Source organism: Gobius niger (genome assembly GCF_951799975.1).
Source record: "Gobius niger genome assembly, chromosome: 24".
In the NCBI taxonomy this organism is placed as follows: domain Eukaryota; kingdom Metazoa; phylum Chordata; class Actinopteri; order Gobiiformes; family Gobiidae; genus Gobius; species Gobius niger.
In genome coordinates this window covers 2,348,407-2,372,141 of record NC_136875.1, presented here as the reverse complement: position 1 = coordinate 2,372,141, position 23,735 = coordinate 2,348,407, and the positions used below count along the sequence as shown (strand labels likewise).

Genomic DNA, 23,735 nt, shown 5'->3' with positions numbered 1-23,735 from the left:
CGGTGCTCAGGCCTCGCTCCGCTGTTCCCACGAGAACAAAACCCCGCGTTGATCCGCACAATCACTCATTCTGTGTCAGTCCACGGCCAAACAAACTGCCTTTCTTACATGCTCGGTGTGTCCATGCGCCGCCACGTCATCTACGTACGCACACAGGCCACATAATGAACACTGAAGCTCCGCAGAAGGCAGCCTCAGTCCTCGCTCACAACAGGATCCTCCTCGAACTGCGGTGCCTCCAGGACATCGTGGCTACGCTAGTTCCTCTGAGCTGGAGTTGTACGCACCAGCACTTCCTGTCCATGTTCATCTCCATTAAGATCACTTTCCAATAATCATATTTACTAAAGATTCCCCCAGTTAATGATGGATGATCACTCACTTAAATACTTGATGTATTGATGTAAATATTTCAGTTTATAAAGATCGGAAAGCTTGAAGCTAAAGGCTAACATTCATTTCATGCATTATAACATTTGAAATAGTGCCACAAATGTTAAAGGAATAGGCCACTGTGTTTACATACTGAGATATGTTCTTACCTTAGCTTTATAATAATAATAATACCAGGAGTAGTTTGGCATCCGAACAGTAAAGTGAAGATTACTGTGCGGATGCCAAATTACTCCTGGTATTATTACGCCTTACAATATAGTTCCCCCTTTTATCCGCTTAGAAAATCCACATTGTTTCATTTTGTGTGATTATACTTTGTAGTGTAACACTTCACGTAACCATATTTAAATAGGGAAAACGTGGAAGAGCTTGGTAGCTTCTATCTTGACCTGTTTTGGAGCTATAGAGGAGAGAGGGAGAGGCTAAATGCTAACGCCGTCTGCGCTGTGTTTACGTGACTGAAGGCACGGGTGAAGATCAGACAGGTCCTAAAGAACTCGTCAAAGCTAAGGTAAGAACATATCTCAGTATGTGAAAAACGGTGGCCTATTCCTTTAACTAATCTGCATGAAAACAAACATCTTGTCTAGTTTTAATTTGATATAAAGCAGGACGTGACGCTCGTTGATGTGGCAAATGTGGCGGCCATCTTGTGACAGGTCGGTGAGGCTAACCCCTATGCCACTAATGCAAAACCAGGAGCAACATTTTCATTGATCCAACGGCAGAATGTGAGACGCTCACTGTTAGCGACTGGTTTATTACTTATTACTTTGACTTTGTTGCATGTTAGCCGTTAGCTTCCAGGCGAAACTATTTACATCCTACATTAAGTTTTTAACACGATCATCTACCAGGAACTCACTGTCCATCTGTAATCTTTAGAAAATATAACTATTTGAGCAGGTCTGAGCGAATATCCATAGGAGAGGAACCCGTACAGGAAGTACTGGCACTCACAACTCCAGGTCAGAGGAACTAGCATAGCCACATTTACAAACTAACTCTAAAGCTTAAAAATGTAGCTCTGTTCCAAAAGTACTTCATCTTCAAACATCCCACATGAACATCATCTTCATCTTTTTTATTTGAACATCTGAGTTCCAACAACAAAGCTCTACATAGAAACAGAGTTCAGCACATAAGCAAAGCCAAAGGAAGGTGAATAGTAGATAGATAAATAAATAACGAGTGGGCAGAATCTTAAGCTAGTTAACCTGCCTTATTGATACATCGATACAGTGATTATCTTTGCCGCACTACATGTCCCTGTTTTATTTTGTCCGTCTGGGCCTGGCTCAGTACCACAGGTTCCTGAGCACAACAAACACTCAGACAAGGACAGCTCGATCCATGAGGCGTACAGAAGGTTCATCACTGAGGAAAGACAGAAAAACCTGTACTTGGATTCCAAATAAATCCATACAAAGAGTATTTCCGTGAATGCTTTTAGACGTGAACATTGGAGTCTTACGTGCTTGGTTCTACTGTACCCGCAGTGACACACTTAGTGGCATAAATAAGGCATGTGTGCTCTCATCTAAATATAGATACTCGTATACCATCGTGAGGCTCCTGCCATACTAAAGTGCAATATGGGCGACTTAAACTGGCTTCAACCAAAGGAAAGAAAGACAAGTTCAAGTTAGATCACACGCAGAGAAAAGTAAATAGTGCTGCAGTTTCACATTCCCCAAGCAAGCAGAGACTAATGGACTAATCCAGGTCTAAGGAGTGCTCAGTAAAGTCCATCCCTGTCAAGTTGGTCTCAACTGCTTCAGCTTCTTTTTGTAGCTTCAACAACAGCTAATGCTAATGCTAATGCTAACGCTAACGCTAACGCTGCTCTCAGAGACACAGAGCAGGAGCATCAGAAGCATCATGAGCATTAGGAGCATTAGGAGCATCATGAGCACTAGCTTCAGGATCAGGAGCAGGAGCATCAGGAGCAGGAGCATCAGGAGCAGGAGGATCAGGAGCATCAGGATCAGGAGGAGCAGGAGCAGGAGGATCAGGAGCAGGAGGAGCAGGAGACAGCCAATACAGCTGGTGGCTGTTACAACACCATCCTTTGATTTGAATCTGAGCTTCATAGTTAGCCCATTTAGCCAATCAGAGGCTGCTTTTTAAAAGCAGAGCTTCAGTGGGATTTCCCAAAGAGCTTCAGCAGCTCTGAGGGACAGGGAAACCACACTGAAGCACCCGATCAACCACTGACTTTCCAAAAAAGTTAAAGGTGCTTTATTTGTCATTATACAACTGTACATCCCTGGAAGCCACTGGACGACCCGCAGGACGAGTGGGCAGCGGCAGTACTGCGCCCGGGGACCCATTTGCAGATGTGGAGCCAGGCTGATGGTCAGAATCACCTGGCTGGAGGATTCATCTATTGTACATGTTTTTAGTGGTACGGGAAACCGGAGTACCTGGAGGAAACCTACAGAACATCTGTCGGGAATCGAACCCAGGACCTTCTAGCTGTGAGGCGAGCTACTGTGCTGCTTCCTCTCTAACACACTCGAATGGGTTTATTATGTAATCGCATATCTACATTTGCAAAGTAAAATGAATTTGATTGACATAGAGATATAGGATGGGACTGGGAGCCGGACTTGTTGAGCTCCAAACAGAGAAGGAGACGTTTTTAATGGTTTGCAAGTTTGTCTTCATGTGATGAATTATAACATTCAAAAAAAGCCCTGCTAATATAAACAAAAACAACTGTTATTTATTTTCATGTAATCTATTATTTGGAGACCCCATCTACAATATTATGGTCTATAATTTAAGCTGACAAAATGACACTGTCCACATTTCACAAGAGACACTGAGCATGTAGAACATCTGTGTGACGGTCTGAGCTGCTGGGCTAACATGTGTTCACCTATCCCAGTGTGGCAGATGGACAATTAGAAGCCACAGCAGGACAGCCATGTGTGTCGCTATAAACAAACTCCACGTGTGTCCCGTGGCGTGCAGTACTATCCTCACCTGGGGACAGACGGCGTGTGACGCGTGGGTCGGGTTGGGTCACGGATTATTATTATTATTATTATTTCATGGCGATGCAGGTTGTAGCCGGTGCCTCCACTCATCATCCCTGTACCCAAGAAGCCGCTGCAGCTTGTGGAGAATACATTTATGTAGCTGAACAGGGAGATAGTTTATTAGAGAGTGATTTGAGTGCCCGAATGATCCTGGAGCTCTGTTGTCGGGGCTTCGTGCCCCTGGTAGGGTCTCCCATGGCAAACAGGTCCGAGGTGACGGGTCAGACTAAGAGCGTTTCAGAAGCCCCTTATGAGAGACCAACAGGCCCGGTTTGAACCGTGAGGTCGTCCTTCTGTGGACCCACCACCTGCAGGAGGCGCCATAGGGGCTGGTGCAATGTGATTTGGGCAGCTCCAACAGCTGCCCCCACGACCCGGCAACGGAAAAGTGGAAGAAAATGGATGGATGGATGGATTTAGTGGTATTGTTCAAATGTTAAGAATGTCTTCTTCCTATAAATTAATATGAATTGTTGACGTTAATTGAGATCATTTTAGTGTTTTTTTAAATCACGACTTGGCCATGTAAGGCAAAATAAACGTCCTTAATGTATTTCAATTTAGTTTAAAATAGTTGCTTTTTTAAGCAATTTTACATTCATTTTATCTTCCAAAATTCATACAGTGTGGATGCTCAAAATGGAGTCTGCTGAAGCAATAAGCTTATAAGTGCCGACCCCATAATAATCCATTCAATATACATTTACATAATAAATGATAAGAACTAGACTACATTGACTTTGAATACAAGCAAGTCCTTCCTGAGCTGAACAGATACTGATATTTAACGATACAATCATCAGTTTTAAGCTTCAGACTTCATTTAAAAAATGTAAATTTAAATTTGCCATGAAGAGTATTTAAATCCATAACACAGCAGCTTGGTACATTTGTTACAGATGTTTGTAGAATGAACCAAAATAACAACACCTGAACAATTGATAGGACCAAGTATATCGAAAAAGAACTACTACATCATTAATCTTACTTTTGAAATGTAATTGAATGTATTTTTTCCCCCCGTAAATCGGATAAAACTGATGAAAAACTTTTAATGATACCCTTCACCTAAACAAAGTGTGCCAGAGATTCATATTTGAGCAACAGACTTAAATACAGCTGCTCACACCATATGACAGAGACCATATGCAGCTCAATGTGTAAGAGCAAAAAAGATTAAACATAGGCTATACATAAAATATTCAAATCACAAATTGAATCCCATGATCTGAATCCCTCTGGCCTGCTCCCGATCCATCTCAAACAAACAAAACCCTGCACTGGAGACACTGAGCCTGACCACCATCCTGACTCTGGATCTGGGCCCCCCGGGCACCGCACTCGCCCACTGCCCCTGACAGGTCGCCCCGAGGCTCCGGCTGGAGGGCGAAAAGCCCAGGACACGCCCCCCCTTAAGGGACAAAACAAGTCTCTGAATACAAATAACGCCATAACGCCTTCACTGTGAGGATTTCATTTGACAAAGGCCGTTACCCCCCGGACCAGCTCAGGACGTCCTGGGTCATAAAAAAACAGAAAACAGAACAATTATGTTTGGAAGATCTGCAAATGTGTAACAGCAATGTCAAGAAATGTGGGGATGTGATATGGGGAATCATTTTGGGAGAATAGGGGAATATTGGAAGGGTAACACTTGATTTCACACGACCCTTGATACATTGAACCTAACTTGATTTAGTACAATGTAATGTGCTCTGTAAGAATGTGTAATAAGTTGTACCAATGGGTTAGATACACAATAGAGTAACTTGTATTTAGGGCTGTGCAATTAATCGAAATTCGATTACGATTTCGATTACAACAGTAAACGATTACAAAATTAGCATAATCGCAAAAAATCGATTATAATTTCTTTTTTCAAAATTTTTTTTTAAATTATTTTTATTTTTCAAATTTTTTTTTTTTTTTTTCAATTTTTGGATTTTAGTCACTTTTTGCTGGATTTTTGTCTTTTTCTGATGGATTTTTGTCATTTTTTTGCTGGATTTTTGTCACTTTTTTGCTGGATTTTTGTCATTTTTTTAATGGATTTTTGTCTTTTTTTAATGGATTTTTGTCTTTTTTTGTTGGATTTTTGTCATTTTTTTAATGGATTTTTGTCTTTTTTTCTGCTGGATTTTTGTCACTTTTTTGATGGATTTTTGTCACTTTTTTGATGGATTTTTGTCACTTTTTTGATGGATTTTTTTAAAGGCAACAAATAATCGTTTGAATAATCGTGATTTCAATTATGACAAAAATAATCGTGATTATTATTTTTTCAATAATCGAGCAGCCCTACTTGTATTAGTAGTTTGTAAGTACATAATGTAATAAGACATAACCCTAACCCGTGTCCTACAAAGTACTAACAGAAGTTATTCCATTGTGTATCTAACCCATACTTACAAGTCATTACACATGGTTACAGAGCACATTACGCACAAACTGCAAAAAAAATGTTGGGTAAAAAAAAGGGGAATAATTGAGGAAAAAATTGGGAGGAATTGTGGCAAAAATGAGGAAAAAATGGTGTACAATATTTTTTTTTGAAAAACAATGGGGGCAGAAATAGGGACAAATGGGGAACAAGCAAATTGGAAGAAATTGTGGCACAAAAAATAAGGAAAAATGACGGGGGGGTTGGGAAAAAAATAGGATCGGATTTTTTTTTGTGATAAAAAATGAGCAAAAATGAGAGAAAAAATTGGGAAAACGATAAAGAATTGGGCAAAAATAAGAAAAAAAAAACATTAAAATTGGGGAAAATGGTGCAAACATTGGGCTTTTTTTTAATGATGTCCCCGGACCAACAGCAACAGCATCAAAACTTGGACGTAAAGCTTTGTTATGATCAGGTCCTTTTTAGAACAAGGGAATCAAAAGAGGGTTTTGGCAATTCTGCCTCTAGCAACATGTTCCAGCCTCATTACATCAGAGCTGACATGCTGTTTGTTGTGACAGGCCTGTCGTCTGAACCAGTTTGTGCATTTGAATCCATACTCCATGTACTGTATCTGTGCATTGATATTGCCCACACACACAAGGCACAATCGATAGCTGCTCAATGGTCTGTGAGGAAACCTCCACTGGGCGACTGTCTGACAGCTCTATCTGTTTTGTTGTAGCAAAAAAAAAAAGAGTGAAATCACTGGCAACAACAAAGGGGGCCGGTGGAGCGGCGTCCGGACCGTCCCTGCATCTGTGGGGCAGGTTTATGGAGGAAACCAGCAGCACCGAGCAAAGGTCAGCATCCACACACAGCTCTCACTCACAATAAGACACAGCAAGTTCCCACGGCCCACAAAAGAGCCTTACCTTTACAACAGCCCCTCTCCTGCCCAGGTAAGCGGCTCTCACCGATGTGCCTCTCCATTCCACAGAGTGTGAGACATGAGGCAGCAGAGACACAGCAGAAGCCACTCAAATCCAAGTCCAAAAAAAAAAAGCGGGGGAAAAACAGGAAAGCAAAAACCAGAGGAGACAGTAAGAGCCCGTCCGTCCTGCGCTTTCTCCGCTCCCCTCACACTCTCACTGAGGCGCGCACAGTCGGGACCCTCCATCTGTGACTGCTGGCCCCGCCCCCCCCCGACTTGGCCCCGCCTCCGCTCATGCATTTTGGATGAGGCTCCTCCATCCAGTCGTCTCCTGCATTGTTCGGCCCTGCCTCTGCTCGGGGACATGAACTCCCCGATACAAACTGGTGTCACGGCGGATGTGTTTATGACGTCATGCAGGGAAGCTCGTCACGTTCCACAGCCGGAGGAGAAAACGTTCAGGGACTCGAGAAAAGCAGGTGCCGGAATAAAATCTTATGTCTTTAGATCCCAGTTCTGTTTGCCCCATTTTACTCAATTTTATTACACATTTTTTCATTTTTTCCCCCAGTTTTCTTTCTCATTTTAATCTTCAAACTCATGCAGTGTCCAAACAAATATAATGTCCAAACAAATATAATGTCCAAACAAATATAATGTCCAAACATATATAATGTCCAAACAAATATAATGTCCAAACAAATATAATGTCCAAACAAATATAATGTCCAAACAATATAATGTCCAAACAAATATAATGTCCAAACAAATATAATGTCCAAACATATATAATGTCCAAACAAATATAATGTCCAAACAAATATAATGTCCAAACAAATATAATGTCCAAACAAATATAATGTCCAAACACAAGTAATGTCCAAACAAATATAATGTCCAAACAAATATAATGTCCAAACAAATATAATGTCCAAACACAAGTAATGTCCAAACAAATATAATGTCCAAAGAAATATAATGTCCAAACAAATATAATGTCCAAATATAATGTCCAAATATAATGTCCAAATATAATGTCCAAACAAATATAATGTCCAAACAAATATAATGTCCACACAAATATAATGTCCAAACAAATATAATGTCCAAACATATATAATGTCCAAACAAATATAATGTCCAAACATATATAATGTCCAAACAAATATAATGTCCAAACACATATAATGTCCACACAAATATAATGTCCAAACAAATATAATGTCCAAACATATATAATGTCCAAACAAATATAATGTCCAAACATATATAATGTCCAAACAAATATAATGTCCAAACAAATATAATGTCCAAACAAATATAATGTCCAAACAAATATAATGTCCAAACAAATATAATGTCCTATAAATCCTATCCTGGGAGGGAAAAGGTCACTGCGTATCACAAAAGATCACTTCGCTGTGTCTAAATTAAAACCGTGCCAGATCTTGTACAAATGACCTTGTTTGGGCGTGACACCAGCTGACTGAACCTTCTGTGCTTGGGTAGACACTCTTTAATCATATATCTGTGGTTTTTAAAGTCCAGGACAATTCCACTGGACTCGTTCTGAATATTTCACACCACTGCTGGTAATAGATGTGTTGACGTTACAAGGCTGTGGCAGCAGAAGACGAATCAGTTAGTCAAGCTGTTGTAGCAGTTGACCAGTTGACAGGATATTTGGTAAAAGTGTAAATGCAGGACGGGGAAGGAGGGGTTGAAGGAGGGGGGGCGCGCAGGCTTAAAAGGCTAAGTGAAGAATGACCCGTGCCTCAGAGTTATTAATTGGAGGAGCAAGGAAAGAGGCAGAGAGCGAGGAGGGGGGAAGCAGGAGCCTGAGCTGATCCTATTGTTATGAGAGCATTACATGAAGATGTGCCGCTCATTTGCATGTGAGAGCCTAAAGCAGGCTGCGTCTTCAGGACAGAAGGAGCCTCGGACATGAGGCTGAGGGCTGGGTTGTCCCCCGACCCACACACACACACACACACACACACACACACACACACACACCGCCATGCTGCTAAGACGCGTGCACGCAAATCAAACCTTCTTTTGTCTAGACATTGATCTGGCTCTTCCAGCGAATTGAACTTTGTGCAGCCCTTTCCTTAATCTGAGCTGTTTATTGTAAGTGACCCTATTTCTCCTGCCCACCTGCCCAAGCCTACAGCTCACTTAGGATCTACCTCTTTTAAACCACATGGCACTACTTGGCAAGCATACACCTGGCTTCCACACAATTCCAATACACGCCAGTCTTCCAACGTAAGTCTAAAAATATCAAATCAACAGTCAGACTATTGATTTGTGCCCCTTTACCCTTGTTTTGCTTCATTTTCACTGATCTCAATTCAAACATGATCTCAAACACTAGGCCTTCATACACCAGTGTACGCAGACACTGGAGGCCAGGAGGGGGAAGTGTCTTGCACAAGGACATAACAAACAGTGGGCACCTGCAGGGGGCGGGATTCCAACCCCCGACCTTCCGACCCACTCTACCAACTGCACCACCGTCGCCACTTGGTGAATCTGCCTCCTGGTAATCGTCACAGACTTCCAACCATCAGCCAACACCAGCTTACCTTTATTTCTCCATTCACAGAGAGTTTCTTCCATCTTTGGATCAGCACTTTGGAATAACTTCACTATAAACTCTTTCAGAAGTTGTCCTTTGTCCAGTGTTCATCTGCTTGTACGTTTAAGGCACTCTCCTGTAGATCAAGGTTCATGCAATAAGAGCCAAGTGGGCATAAGGAGAAAGGACCTACACTTATATCAGCGTGCAGACAAGTGAATTTCTCAATAAAGTCTTATTTTCTGTCAGTCTTATGCCGTGTGCTTGGTGCATACACTTAAAAAACACACATGAGCACTAATGTTTTATGTTTGTGGAGGTCTAGCAGCTTTTCGACAGAGGACTCACAGCATTCATTCCCTTTTGTTGTGTCCAGAGAACAACACAACAAGCGCAGTCTTAAATCTAGAATATAAAATTGTCGTTTCTAATCGTTTTCATTGTGACTGATTCTGCGTCGACAAAACCAGAGAAAACAACCTCACCCAAGGGTTAGGTCTGAGATGGAAGCTGAGGAGTCTCTATCTGAGACAAAAAAGCAGCGGTAGACCTGTATTTGCTGCGGGTTTATTTTGAGGAATGATTCTCGGCGGAGCGCTGGATCTTCTAATCCACCCACTCGGTCTGGCCTTCTCTGACCGCTCATGGAGGAGAGCCCCATGGCCTGCAGCTGCCTCCTCGTGCACGCTGGCCTCCACATACACACAGTTCACGCCTGATCTGTGGGGGTACTCAGGCATGTAGGCAACTATCTCCTGCATATTCATTTAGGACTGACAGTGGAGAGCTCTGCATCACAACAGTCTGCACTACCACAACACAAGCTTCCTCTGTCAAAACAAATACTATAGCGAGACATGATTTTGATCTGACTTTAGAGTTCCAACAGCGAGATCCACCAGGAGAACTTTTCCAAGTCCTCATGTGGAGTTGTGGAATGGTCTGGAGAACCAACAAAAGAAACGTCAAAGCCAGGGATGACATGATGCGAGATTCTTGAGTCACGAGTAGGTGCCGTTTACGTTTGTTTCCATGCCAGTACTTTAACAATGCTTTGTTTGTCGATACCGATGCCTGGACGATACTCTTTCCGATACGTATACTAAAATGATGCCGTCTAGAAGCAGAAAACAGAACAATAATGTGTGGAAGATCTGCAAAATATCTGCAGAAAAAATATTAATAATAAAAAAAAAAACGTTTTCCTAGCGTATTAGGCAAAAAATAGTAAAAATTAGAGCTGTAGATACATCTCTTTCTCATGGGACCACGGAGGAACAGTGTCTGGTGCACCCTCTTACCGGTGGGACGGGCACACAGCAAGAGGACGCCTGTACAACTGTCTAACAGCGCAACGATGTCCATGTGTCAGGAGGAAGATCGGGCCCTTAATGTGTTTGGACACTGCATTTGTTTGGACACTGCATTTGTTTGGACATTACATGTGTTTGGACACTGCATTTGTTTGGACACTGCATTTGTTTGGACACTACATGTGTTTGGACACTGCATTTGTTTGGACACTGCATTTGTTTGGACACTGCATTTGTTTGGACATTACATTTGTTTGGACACTACATGTGTTTGGACACTGCATTTGTTTGGACATTACATTTGTTTGGACACTACATGTGTTTGGACACTACATTTGTTTGGACACTACATTTGTTTGGACACTACATTTGTTTGGACACTACATTTGTTTGGACACTACATTTGTTTGGACACTACATTTGTTTGGACACTACTTTCTTTTTTTTGGACACTACATTTGTTTGGACACTACATTTGTTTGGACACTACTTTCTTTTTTTTTGGACACTACATTTGTTTGGACACTACATTTGTTTGGACACTACTTTCTTTTTTTTGGACACTACATTTGTTTGGACACTACATTTGTTTGGACACTACATTTGTTTGGACACTACATTTGTTTGGACACTACTTTCTTTTTTTTTGGACACTACATTTGTTTGGACACTACATTTGTTTGGACACTACATTTGTTTGGACACTACTTTCTTTTTTTTGGACACTACATTTGTTTGGACACTACATTTGTTTGGACACTACTTTCTTTTTTTTGGACACTACATTTGTTTGGACACTACATTTGTTTGGACACTACATTTGTTTGGACACTACATTTGTTTGGACACTACATTTGTTTGGACATTATGCTGGACAGTTTTGATGTTTGGTGGAGTCCTGTGAGGCAACTCTTGTGATATTGAGCTATGCCAAAGAAAACTTGACTTAAAACTGTTGACCCTCCATTTTGAGCCCGGGCCTACAGTATATTTGACACTAGAGAAATCACAAGCCACACCAAAGAAAAACATCACATTATTCTGAGTTGATGAAAGATGACACTAAAGTCTCATCTCGTCCTCTGTTCTCATTTGGGACTGGCCCGAGTGTGCTGAAGAGCACGTTGGTCAATCAGTCCATTACTTGGCCGTTTGCCCAGTGTGTGGTTCTTCCGTCAGTGTGGACACAAGGATCTGCTGATCAAATCCAGATCTACACAAAGCTTCATGTCCTCCAAATGACAGGGATAAAAACCATAATCCAGATTTTAAAACCCTTCAGAACGTCGTGATGTCAGTGCCAGAAAAAGGAAACAACCAACGTAAACACAGCTATTGAAAAAACTATCCCAGGTATGGTTTTGACGAGGGAATGTCATAAGTGTGTTTTAGCCTTTGTGCCCTTTAAAAGCCCTCTCTCTCCTGGGGGGCCAGCAGTGCACGTGAAGTGTCTGAAGACAATGGCAGAAGCAGCAGCTGTTCAGCAGAGTCAGGAGTCACATGTCTAACGACGGGCCCCGGAACACAAGGAGGAGCCCAGACAAACGGACGGGGCCATCTGTGGAGCCACGCGCGGCCCACGCCCCGCCCACACCCCACACACAAACACACAAACACACACACACACACCGCTAATCCCACATTACACACCGACACACGGAGCCACGGGAAATCACAATGCAAACTTTTACTGTTCACCCCCCAGGCCCTCATTAACACAAGAACCTCAACACAGACACGCATCAAACTCTGTGACAGATGATTCACCTGGAAACAAAGTCTGATTCACCCAATACTGTTTCAGCACATGGAACCAACCCCTTCAGATGTTTGCTCCACAGACATCTCCACTTAACCTCCTGACGACAACGGCAGTGTGCTGTGTGCTCTGAACCTTCATGATCCATGGCATCCACCGTCTCCAGCTCTCCAATCAACAATAAGACCGATCACTGAGCAAACAACAAAGGTCACCAAGTCTATTTCTGAACAGGACGTTAGAGAGAGGGAAATGATCCAGCGGTTTTATGGTGTCTGCTCGGTTAAGCTGTCAGAATGGAAGAATCAAGCTAAAGGTCACGACCCCCTCTTTTAGACCGGGGTGAGGTTTTATGTTGTGATCTCAGATGGAGGCCTGATTCAAGGAAAATCTGTTGGACTGGAATGGAGCTCATAAATCGGCCATTAAATCTCGGGGGGCTCAGGGTGTCTTTTAAAGTGGCTGTTATATTTAATTGAAATATAACATGAACCAGGCAGTTCTATTTCATTTAACTGCCTGTTCATGGACATTCTTTGACCCTTTGCCCCGTGGATCGCTGATAACATGGAACTGTTGTTTTTGTACAACGAATGCTAACTGTAGCTCTGCCGCTAGCTTTGTCTAGACTTTAAACTGTTGCTGTATTAGCCGAATGGTTTATTTGTGCGTCTTTAAGGTATTAAAGTGCTCAGCGGGCGATTCATTTTTTTAAATCCAGTGTTTATCTGCAAGTGGAAACCTGGTAAACATGCTGCTACATTCTCCTCTTCTTTATTGTTGTCACTGATTGAAGTCATGTGTCTCGTTGGTGTTACAGTGGCACTTATAATGTGTGTATTTAATTATATTGTAAAGTAGCAAGTCCCTGCTGAACTGATGACTGAGACAAACGGTTATGCACAGAGAGGTTCCTGGCTCCTGTGGACTTTCCATTGAAATGTTTTGCTCCTCTTTAAGTCAGTATTGACCACAGGGTTGTCCTCCACACCTCCATGTGTTTTAACATCATGATTTTATCCTTTCAATATTTTTATTTTCCTTTTCGCCCTATCCTAAAGAATGGATCTGGCTCCAAAAACCCAGTGAAACATGAACGACCTTCAGCTTCAGCCTGTGCTGAATTCTCGCTCCCTCAGTCCATTCTTCATTTTACGTCTGGTTGTGATTGACAAGTGTGTTCACCACTATGTCGGAAACGGCATGTGGCAAACCAAAGGAAGTTAATAGTTTTACAATAGCATCAGCCAGAAGAGCAGAGACTAAATAGCCATCTACGAAAAGACACAAGGAGTCATTAGCAACTGTTTAGATTTTAAATGTTGGAGAATTCAACACGAATGTGTAACAGCTGATTCAATCAATGGACAAAAACACTTTGGATGAACGGCAACACGAAGAGAAGATGAAGCACAAACATTCTTGTTAAGAACATTAGGAACATTTTTTACCAGTGGTTAAAGCAGGACTAAGTAACTCTTGCCCCTAGAGGCCATAAGAGCGACTGCAGGTGTCGTAGCATGTTGCGTTTTTTTACTCATTAATTGTCCGTGAGAGTAAATACTGCACTGACAGAAAAAACAAAGGGACAGAGCGATTGTTCATCCTATTACACAATGGAGATCTTTTTTTTTAAATTATTTACACATTCAGGAATCAGTCAGAGCTGGAGACCGGCTAAAAAAGCTCCTCCAGAGAGATGTTTTGGATCTACTCCCTTAATAACTCCTACTCACTTATAAAAACCTGTTTGGAGAAGAATTATATTATGATTTCTCTTATCTCTTATCTCCCTGTTAAATAAACGTTCCATGTGGGAAAGTACTGGCGGATGTGTTTTGACCAATGTACAAGGTCAATGATCTAAGTTTCAATCAATACGAGACGGTTAAACAAACTTGTTTTGCTGAAAACTGGCATGTACTTTCAGCTTAAAGGGACAGGCCACAGTTTTCCATACTGGGATGTGTTCTTACCTGAGCTTAGACGAGTTGATGCGTACCTGTCTGGTCTTTGTGTGTGCGCTCAGTCACGTAAAACGACCAAAGATGTTGTCAGCGTTTAGCCTCTCCCAATGTATTCCTATAGCTCCAACCGGGTGAAGTTGGAAGCAACCACACTCTTCCATGGGCACAAAGACCAGACAGGTACACATCAACTCGTCTAAGCTCAGGTAAAAACAAATCTTCAGAAATGGTGGCCTGTTCCTTTAAAGGTCAGTTTAAAGGTCAGTACGCCTAATTTAGAGGCGGGGCTAAAAGCATAAAAGACTAAAACCAAACTGAATAGACGGACTTCCTGTCATATACTTGTACTTGATGTAACTTGTATTACTTGCTGTTAAAGTGAATAAAGAGTTCTTCAAATAAAATCATTAAATAAATTAAAAATCATCAAATAAAATCATTCTTCTGAGGTTTTTACCAAAAGTCCTGGACCGGAGCAGAAAACTCCAGGTCTTAAAACTCCCTGAATCAAAACATGAAAGTGGGAAGGTAGTTTCCTTAAGTTGTTTCTAGCTCTCCCAGACCAGAATCAGAAACTCGTCTCAGTCGAAGTTCACAGCGAGACAGGGCGGAGCTAACGCTGCGCTAATGTAGCATCAACACAAGCTGCCACACGACACACACAAGGGGCTGGTGTCTCAAACTTGGCTGTAAATACTGTTTAAGTGACGTTAGCCCGCAGTTAGCTTTGCCCGTTAGCCTGTTAGCTTCTTCTTCGTGATTCTATTAGTGTACATTGGTTGCTCCGGTCCGGTGGCAGTCAAGTTGCAATTGTGGTTTTCTGTCCAGCGACACCAGGGGGAGATGAAAGACCCCCCAATTATTACCCCCAGAGGGACTACGGAAAGGATTTATTAAGGTAAACAAGTTACTTAGCACTGCTTTAATTCAGTTTCTGTCGTGACGTGGTCTGTGATTGGATCGATACAAACTTTTGGAGATTTCAGGCTGTTAGCAAAGTTCCGGACGGTCCTGCTTTTGAACAGAAACAAGAAGCAGGAAACAGGGGGGCTATAGCGCAGAGAGAAAGACATCCCGGGACATAGCCTGAGGCATCCTCCACCCACACACCCACCCACCCACACACACACTCACACACACACATCAGATTAACCCCGACATGATGAGCCTCTGCTCCTCATTCATTATGAACAAGGCTTAAAATGGGCATTTGTCTCATTAAATAACAAATGGCTGACGAAAAGAGAGAATTCACCTTTTCCCACCATATCCAGTGTCTGTGCTTTAAAGGGCACACGTTCACCTTCCCTTTAAGGACTGTCCCTGACACTGTGAAGCCTTTGAAACGACTGATGTATTAAGTTACATTTTATTTTATAATCATTGAAAACAAGACTGACATTTCACTGTCATTTCCGGCACAATCCACATGGAACAAAAACGGTCACAATGCCCAGTGTCTTCTCTCTCAGCACACATGAACTCGAGCACAATTATGTTCTCACAGAGGCGTCCAAAAGTGGAGACAATATTGCAAAACGTTTGAGATTAACGTGACAGGTTTGTGAATCATAATGATCCGTTTCAATATTTGTCCGAAGCCGTGTCTCCGAGTTGTAAACTTGTGATTTCACTTTACTCTGGGGCCTACTCTCGCTCTCCATCCCCCCCCCCCCCTCCCCCTCCCCCCCGGATGGCCCCCTGCCACACTCACACATGCCGCGGTCACTGTCCTGCTCACCACTGCTGCCGGGCCTTAACCCACTTCTCTCCCATGCATACAATGGAAACAATAAGACGCACACGGGCCTGAGGCGACGGGCGGGCGGGGGGGGCGTGAGGGCGCGGGGGGGGCGGGCCAAGACCCCGCAGAGCCACGGTCGCAAAGCTTTGTACTTCCACCACCTCCAGAGACAACAGCTCATCTGCCACAGCCCAAGCCCGGCCAGGCGCTCGGGACGGGACGGAGGGAAATCAGCCCATGAATAAACGAGGCTGTGACGTGTCGGACAAGGGCCGGGACAAGAGGAGGCACAACCGGGACAGTCCCACCTCACAGTATACATATAATACACCTGACACTTCCAGCAACTGTTCAAGAGTTCAAACTAAATCATTCTTCTGAGGTTTTTACCAAAAGTCCTGGACTGGAGCAGAAAACTCCAGGTCTTAAAGCTGCACTCCCTGAATCAAAACATGAAAGTGGGAAGGTAGTTGTTTCCTAAAGTCGTTTCTAGCTCTCCCAGACCAGAATCCGAAACTCGTCTCAGTCGAAGTTCACAGCGAGACAGGGCGGAGCTAACGCTAACACTTTCCTCCACTACATTACCACAGCTCTTCACCATTTTCCCCAGTTCAGCTTTACCCAAATCTAAAAGCATCTCGACTGGAGAGTTTATAGTGTCTTACAGGTCAGAACGACGCCTCATTTGAAAGCTAAGACCTACAAAACTGATGAAAGATGTTTCCTCTTGTTGCTGCTGCGTTGCCACTTTTTTGACATGTTTTCTGACACTTTTTCATCATGATTTTGTTGTGTTCTTGATGCTTTGCGCTGTTTTGTCGCGTTTTTGTTGCTTTTTCATGCTCTTTTGTCACATCTTTTCACGTGTGTTGTTGTTTCATCAGTATTCACACACGTTTTTGACTCTTGATGCTTATTGTTGGGTTTCTTTGATGATTTTGTCACTTTTTTGTCACATTTCTCGCCTCTTTTGTGTTTTTGTTACTTTATTGTTTTGTTTTTGTTGCTTTTTCAACACTCTTGTGCTCACATTTGTATGATGCTTTTATGTTGTGTTTTTTATCCTTTATCTCCTCCATTATCTTTTAGATTTGGGTAAAGCCGAGCTGGAGGAAATGTGCAGGGCTCAGGCGGGGGTTAAGAGGTTACTGGACCATTAGAGAGAGTAAAGACGTATTCTGACAGTGCAGTGTTGTTCTCCTACATGTGTTGAGGCTCCTTGTGCCTGTAAAGAGACGGCCTCACAGCGCTCTCTAGAGGCTGCTCATATAAAGGCTCTCTAACTCCTCCTGTCCTCTTGTCTGCCTCGGTTTGTTTGCTCCTTCACTTGTTCAGAATAAGATGCTTTAAACAAATCTCCTATAAAGACTGTTTAGCCCTATGCTTATGTTGATGATGACTTTATAAATACAAATAATCATTTTAATAACACGAGTCTCTTCATTTGGATGACAGTGTTGTCCTTGTTTTAAAGCTCTGTATTGTTCCGGTCTTTTCTGTGCTACTTATTCCATATTGATGATAAAGAAACTTTCTTTATGTTGTTTTATAGTCATACAATCCTAACTAAATCATAAATAATTACGAGAAATTACCTCTGAATGCATCTAGAAGTACTGGGGAAGTACATAGGAACAAACAAAATACATGTATTTAGAATACAGTAACTTTCCAAATATCCAGTGAAGACGTCACAGTATCCTGTCATTACATGTTAGCTTCATATTGCACTACATTATTAAGAAAGAACTTTGAACTGTTTTTCCTCCACATTTCACACAGTGTCACATGATGCTGTATCTGCTGCTCCATTGGCCGACAGAGTGAAAGGGTTCATCATTAAGGGTCAGTTTATAACAGGTGTTCCAATAATCGTAGTCATGCCATATTTATACACAAATATAATGACAGTCCATGTGGACAAAAGGTATTCTAATACTCAAAGTATTCAGAATGCAGTACTCTGATTAGACAAAGTAACGGGATACACTACAAAATACAGTTTAAGGCAAGTATTCAGTATTCAGTTAACTAAATACGATTTCAAAGTACTCTCCCCAACACTATATGTGTACTGTATGTACCTCAAAGTACCACATAGTTACTAGTTATTACCACTGTCAGTACCATAGACTTACTGGGCCGTATTCTAAAGTGTGACCAACAAAGTACATTAACAACAAACAATATGAATCAAAACAAACCAACACAATAAACAAGTGACTTTTGTGATGATGAAAAGGATTCTCAGTTATGACTAAAATAACTGTGGTGCTCTCAGGGGCCCCTGGTGTGAGGTGGGGGGGGAAGATGACACTGTCATTGGTTATGACTTTACTAAAACAGAAACATACGTCACTGTAGAGGATCTAATACATCTCTAAGGCCCCAAATCACTCTATGCAGAGGTGATCTTATTATACAATGACTGTAGTCCACTCAGTGGTTCTAGATTGGTGTCAGGACCGGTCAGGACCGGTCAGGACCGGTCAGGACCCACCACTACCTCACAAGCCGCGGCCAAAACAAGACTTCAAACTATTGTTTAATAATAAATGATTATTTCAAACAGTCACTGTCAGACTCAGGTGATTCCACACTTTTTTCTGCTCATGAGAGAAAAGTGTGGACCCACTGTCCTCCTCTGAGGAACAATGACATCACTCATGTGTCTCCTGCTCACGGTCGGCTGGATCATCCAGGGCTTTTATCTGCACTCCTTTATTTGGATTCATTTCATATTAACTTACTCTCGCTGTTGTTTTTGTCACTGTTTAATTCAGTTCAATTCATTCATTCACTGAAAACGATTCTGTGGCCCACTTCTGGGCCCCGACCCACCAGTTGAGAACCTCTGGGCTGAATACTAAAATACTACTTAAACAGTGGTCCAAATACATGTATTTTTCCTTTCAAAATGATTTTGTACTTGTTTACCAGGACCAGGAGCCCGAAAGACATAAGGCATAGGAACCATCAACTGTTAGTGCTTGTGCCTCACAGCTCGAGGGTCCCAGGTTCAATTCCCACCTGGACGGTGGGAAAGGTTGGTAGTAAAAACATGTGCAATAGGGCCCTGTCCTAATACCCACACTGTGCCCTACGCTCTTGTTTGAAGTGCACACAAGGGTTACAATTGTGCAAAAATGGCCGACTTGGCACAATGCGGCTTACGTCATTTTCAGACCTGAACTTAATAAAGTTGAAAGTCATTTCATTCGGACGTGTGAAAAAATAGTAGCAGGAAATGAGTTGACGTTAAAACACGTTAAAATAAATGTATATTGGATATCAGTAATTTATTTGAGCACGCTGTATAATTGTTCTGTTAAATGTAGAGTGGGTAGTTTTTACGTTTTGTTAAAGTTAAAAGTTGAAATTGAATTTTATATGAATGACTGCACAAAAAAAGGAAAGAAATTGTTGCATAATGTCCGTAAATACCGGTGCGCAAATCATGGTAATACTTCATCAGATCATTTTATGTGTCTTTCCAAGTAGCATGGCAAACCTTGAGTGTATTTACAGATATACATTATAAGAAAAGTTGAAATATTTCATTAAAAGTACATTTTTTCAGCACAAGATTCGCGGATGCCACCATTTTTCTGTCTCTTTGGTTTGTACCGCAAAGAATTATGGGCAATATGCTTTGCCAAAGTCCGCTTGGATGTGGGCTTCGGCGAAGTGTGGATCAGGGGCGCAAAGGGGGCGGGGCCAAAGACCCCTCTGGAGGATTGGGACACCCTGTGCACTCGCACCCATCATCAGGAACACGCACAGGAGGGCGTGAGGGTGGGAGTGCGAGTGTTGGGGCGGGGCCTTGGTGAATCCTCCAGGTGATTCTGAGCACCAGCCTGGCTCCACATCATGGAGACGGGTCCCCGAGCTGCCAATGCAGAGAACACGTTTCTCTACAGAGTTTAATAAAGTATAAGTTAACCTAAGTTCAGCCAGTGATGTAATAAAACAGAAATCTGAATGGATTTGAATTAAACACCATTTTTGTTTTTCCATCAGATTTTGTATTTTATGTTTGTTTGTATCACAATCTGTTTTCACTTGAAGTAACGCAGTAGAGCGGGTCCTCGCCGGTTCCAACCCCTGCTCCCACAGCTGCATGCTGTCACTGTGTCCTTGGGCAAGGCACTTCCCTCACGTTACTAGTGTGAATGTGGATCCTGTGGCAGTGAGCGGTTGGGGCTTTGCCCAAGTGGCTGATGGGACTAAAGTTCCTCCTGTATCTGAGACTAAAACACAGCTGGTCCAATGACAAGAGGAGAATGAAAAAACACTATGATATTTCTGCAACAGACAAGTGTTGGAGCCACAGCTGCCCTGGGCCCACACTCATACATCTCAATGTGAGGGAAGTGTCTTTGCCCACGGACACGGTGACGTCATATACCTGTCTGAAGAGGGACTCGAACCAGTGACCTTTCCGTCATAAGAACCTGCTGTACCCTGAGCCACAGTCGCTAAAGGCCTGGAGAAAACAGCACAACAGCTCGGTTTAAATCACTCAAGTCAAAATCATGTTTTATTATTGGCTGAAGTTATTACATTTGTGAACTTTAATCTCCTCAGGCCAAAAACATCATCATTATTACAATATCGGCCGATAAATCGTTACGTTATCGGTTCCCAAAAGCATATTCTCACCACATGGAGTTTGAATGTTCTCTGTCCACCATTAAACACGTGCCTCAAAGGTTTGAGGACAGACAAATGAGGTTAAACCCAGTGTTCATTTTGACAACATATTTTGATATAGTTTTAGTTTTAGTCTTTTGACTAAAATGTAAATTAATTTTAGTCGAGATTTAGTAAAAAAAAAGTCGTTTCAATTTCAATTAAAATTGCATGTCAATTTAGTCGACTAAATTTAAGACTAATTGAGTGGACTTTGCATTGATAATATTCATTATAATCATATGTAATGTTGTTCCTCTGCTTCATGTTTCTGCTCCACATGAACAAAGCTCAGAGCTGATCCTTTAAACATGATCTGAGGCTCTTTCAGATGGACAATACAAGTTTGGATGATTTTAGTCTCTCCTTTTCATTTTTATTTAGTTTTATTTTAGTCGACTCAAATATCTGGACATTTTAGTCACAGTTTTAGTCTCATGAAAAACTTTTAATTTAGTTTTAGTCCAATTTTAGTCACAAAAATATCACTTTGACTAAAATTAAGACTAGGGCTGGGTACCGTTAAACGATACCAGTACGGTATCGAAAATGAAGGTTTAGGTACTACCGGTATCGGAAAAATAAAAGTATGGAACGCAGGTACCGAAAAGAAATATAAAATCAGAATTTGGTTAAATTTTGAGAAAATTTGGGGACTCAAAAATATGAAAAAGGGAAATAACGTGGGGAAAAAATTGAAGAAAAAAAATTGGGGGGTAAATTAGAAGGAAATTTAGGGGGGACATTTTTCTTCTAAATTGTTAAAAATGGGAGAAAAAATAAGAAATGTGGAAAGTTTTTTTCCTCCTGTTGTTAAAGGAAGTTTAATCTCAAACAACTAAAACAAATGTAAAAGAAATGAAATGGGAGGAAAACACTAAATTAACATTATTCATCTGTTTTGGTTCTAAATGAAAAAATAATTAAGTATCGTTACCGAAAAAAGTATCGTTCAGGTATCGGTACCGGAAACTAAGTATCGTTAAAGTACCGGTATCGGAAAAAATGTAGCGGTACCCAGCCCTAATTAACACTGAATATTTTAGTCGCCGAAATGAACCGTGTCCTCCTCCATGTCTGACTCCGGGATGTTTGTTTAGAGCAGACACTGCCATCTGTCGGTCATACTGTCAAACTGCAGCAGCCTCTCCTCACTGAAATGAGCTGCATCATTCCTTATTGATCTGTGACTTTTACCAGAGAGCACAAGTACAACACACAGACAGTGGACCCCTCACGCACTCACGCACTCACGCACTCACTGACCCCTGTCCTGGTCACTAAAGTCCGGGCTCCACCAGGAGAGCGCGTGGGGAGTGAAAAGTGTCCCAGCCATCACTCCTCTCCCAGGCCACAAGCACAACCCTGACCCACAGCGTCCCTCACACAGCGCTCTGTCCTGGGCCTGCGGGGGGAAGTTTGGGTCCGGGGCGCTCAAAGACATCCCGCCTCCCGCCACAAGGTCACCGTCTCCGAGCGCGCCCCAGACGGCTGTCCTTGGGCAGATGCGCCGCCGCTGCCGGGCCACTTAAACCGCGCCGTGCCCGCTCTCCGCAGTGGGGCTTCCTCACGGCCTCTCACTGCGGCAAGGCCCCCCCGCCACCTGCCCGTCCCGCTCATCCGCGGAGCCAGCCCCTGACAGCCTGAGAGCGGCGCGAGGCGAGGCGGGGTCGAGCGTCTCCAAAAAAAATAAAGCTCCGCAACAACAGCCTCCCCTTCTCTCTCCGCGCCCCGGGGCAGCCGCTGCAGACACACGGGCATCCCCCCCCCCGCGCATCCACTCACCTGGCCGCGCGCTCTCCGGGTGCCTCGGCGGCATCAGACGCGTCCTCCCTCCCGGTGCCTCGGCTGCGGGTCCATGGGTCCGTCTTCTTCCGCCCTGACGCGTTCACAGGAGCGGCAGCGGCGTGAGCATGCGGCGGCACACGCTCCGCACACGTCAGCTGCGGGAGAGGGTCAGCTGACGAGCACCGGCGGGACGGAGGAGAGCGGGGGACCGGGGGGTTATCGGAGAGCGGGACCGTGGGACCGTTAAAGTGTGGCGGGAGCGCGGACCGTTCCGTCACCGTGCGTCATCACCGGAGAGAAATATATTTAAGACTTTAAAATGATTCTGCACCAGTGAAAGTGTTTTAAAACAGTCTGCAGGTTCAGACGAGACACAAAACAGGAAATAAAGTGATTTTTTTTTTTCAAAAGAAATCCCATAAAAACAAATCAAAAGAAATCATTAAGAATGAAGTAAACACAGCCTGAAATAGCCTGTCCTAACTTCTTTGTAAAGTCCCGCCTTCCCGGATCTCAGCGACGAATCAGAGTCGAGTATCCTCCCACGTTGACCAATGCAACGAACTGGCCTAAATTTAAAGGGACTGTACAGAGTTTAAAAATGTTCATAAGTATTTTCCTCTACATGACCTGTTCACCACGACTGCCTCTAAAACTGAATGCACAAACGTAATATAGAAACTGCAGTTACACATATGACCTGAGGTGGCAGTAGTGAGTTGCATCTAGTCCCTTTAAGATAGAAGAGATAACCACATCCATCCAGCTCCATTAGTAATGATCCTGAGTGATCTGTGAAATCAACATGGCTGCTCAACCTCATCATACGAAGCCTGCTCCTTAAAGGATCTATATCCTGCTATTTTAGCCATTCCAAAGTTAAGTATAGGCATTTATATGATATATTGTACCATTTTTGTGATGAATATAAGTGTTTTCTGGAGGTATTTTTCAAACCCGGAAGACACAACGCTTCGATTCAGTTAACTCCGCCCCCTCTCTCCGCACATACTTTACCGTAATATAAATAAACAGCAATAAGTTAAGTTACTTCACGATGCAGTTATACTGAGTTGACATCTGCAACACAGCTTCATAAATGGCTAACACACACGCTAATATGCTAAC

The 23,735-nt window shown here is 42.7% G+C and overlaps 1 protein-coding gene across 22 annotated transcripts in view; it reads right to left on the bottom strand.

Moving 5' to 3' along the window:
• The window catches only part of nfasca (neurofascin homolog (chicken) a), a 107,378-nt gene extending 100,484 nt beyond the window's left edge, over positions 1–6,894 (bottom strand). For 18 of the 22 annotated variants that reach the window (XR_013794205.1, XR_013794206.1, XM_079582460.1 and 15 more), the window contains exon 1: positions 6,762–6,893. The gene's annotated coding sequence lies outside the window, so the exon portion shown is untranslated. Of the gene's footprint in view, positions 1–6,761 lie in introns of all 22 variants that reach the window. The other 4 variants (XM_079582468.1, XM_079582470.1, XM_079582472.1 and 1 more) reach the window with 2 other exon arrangements.
• Between the last annotated feature and the right edge of the window lie 16,841 nt (positions 6,895–23,735).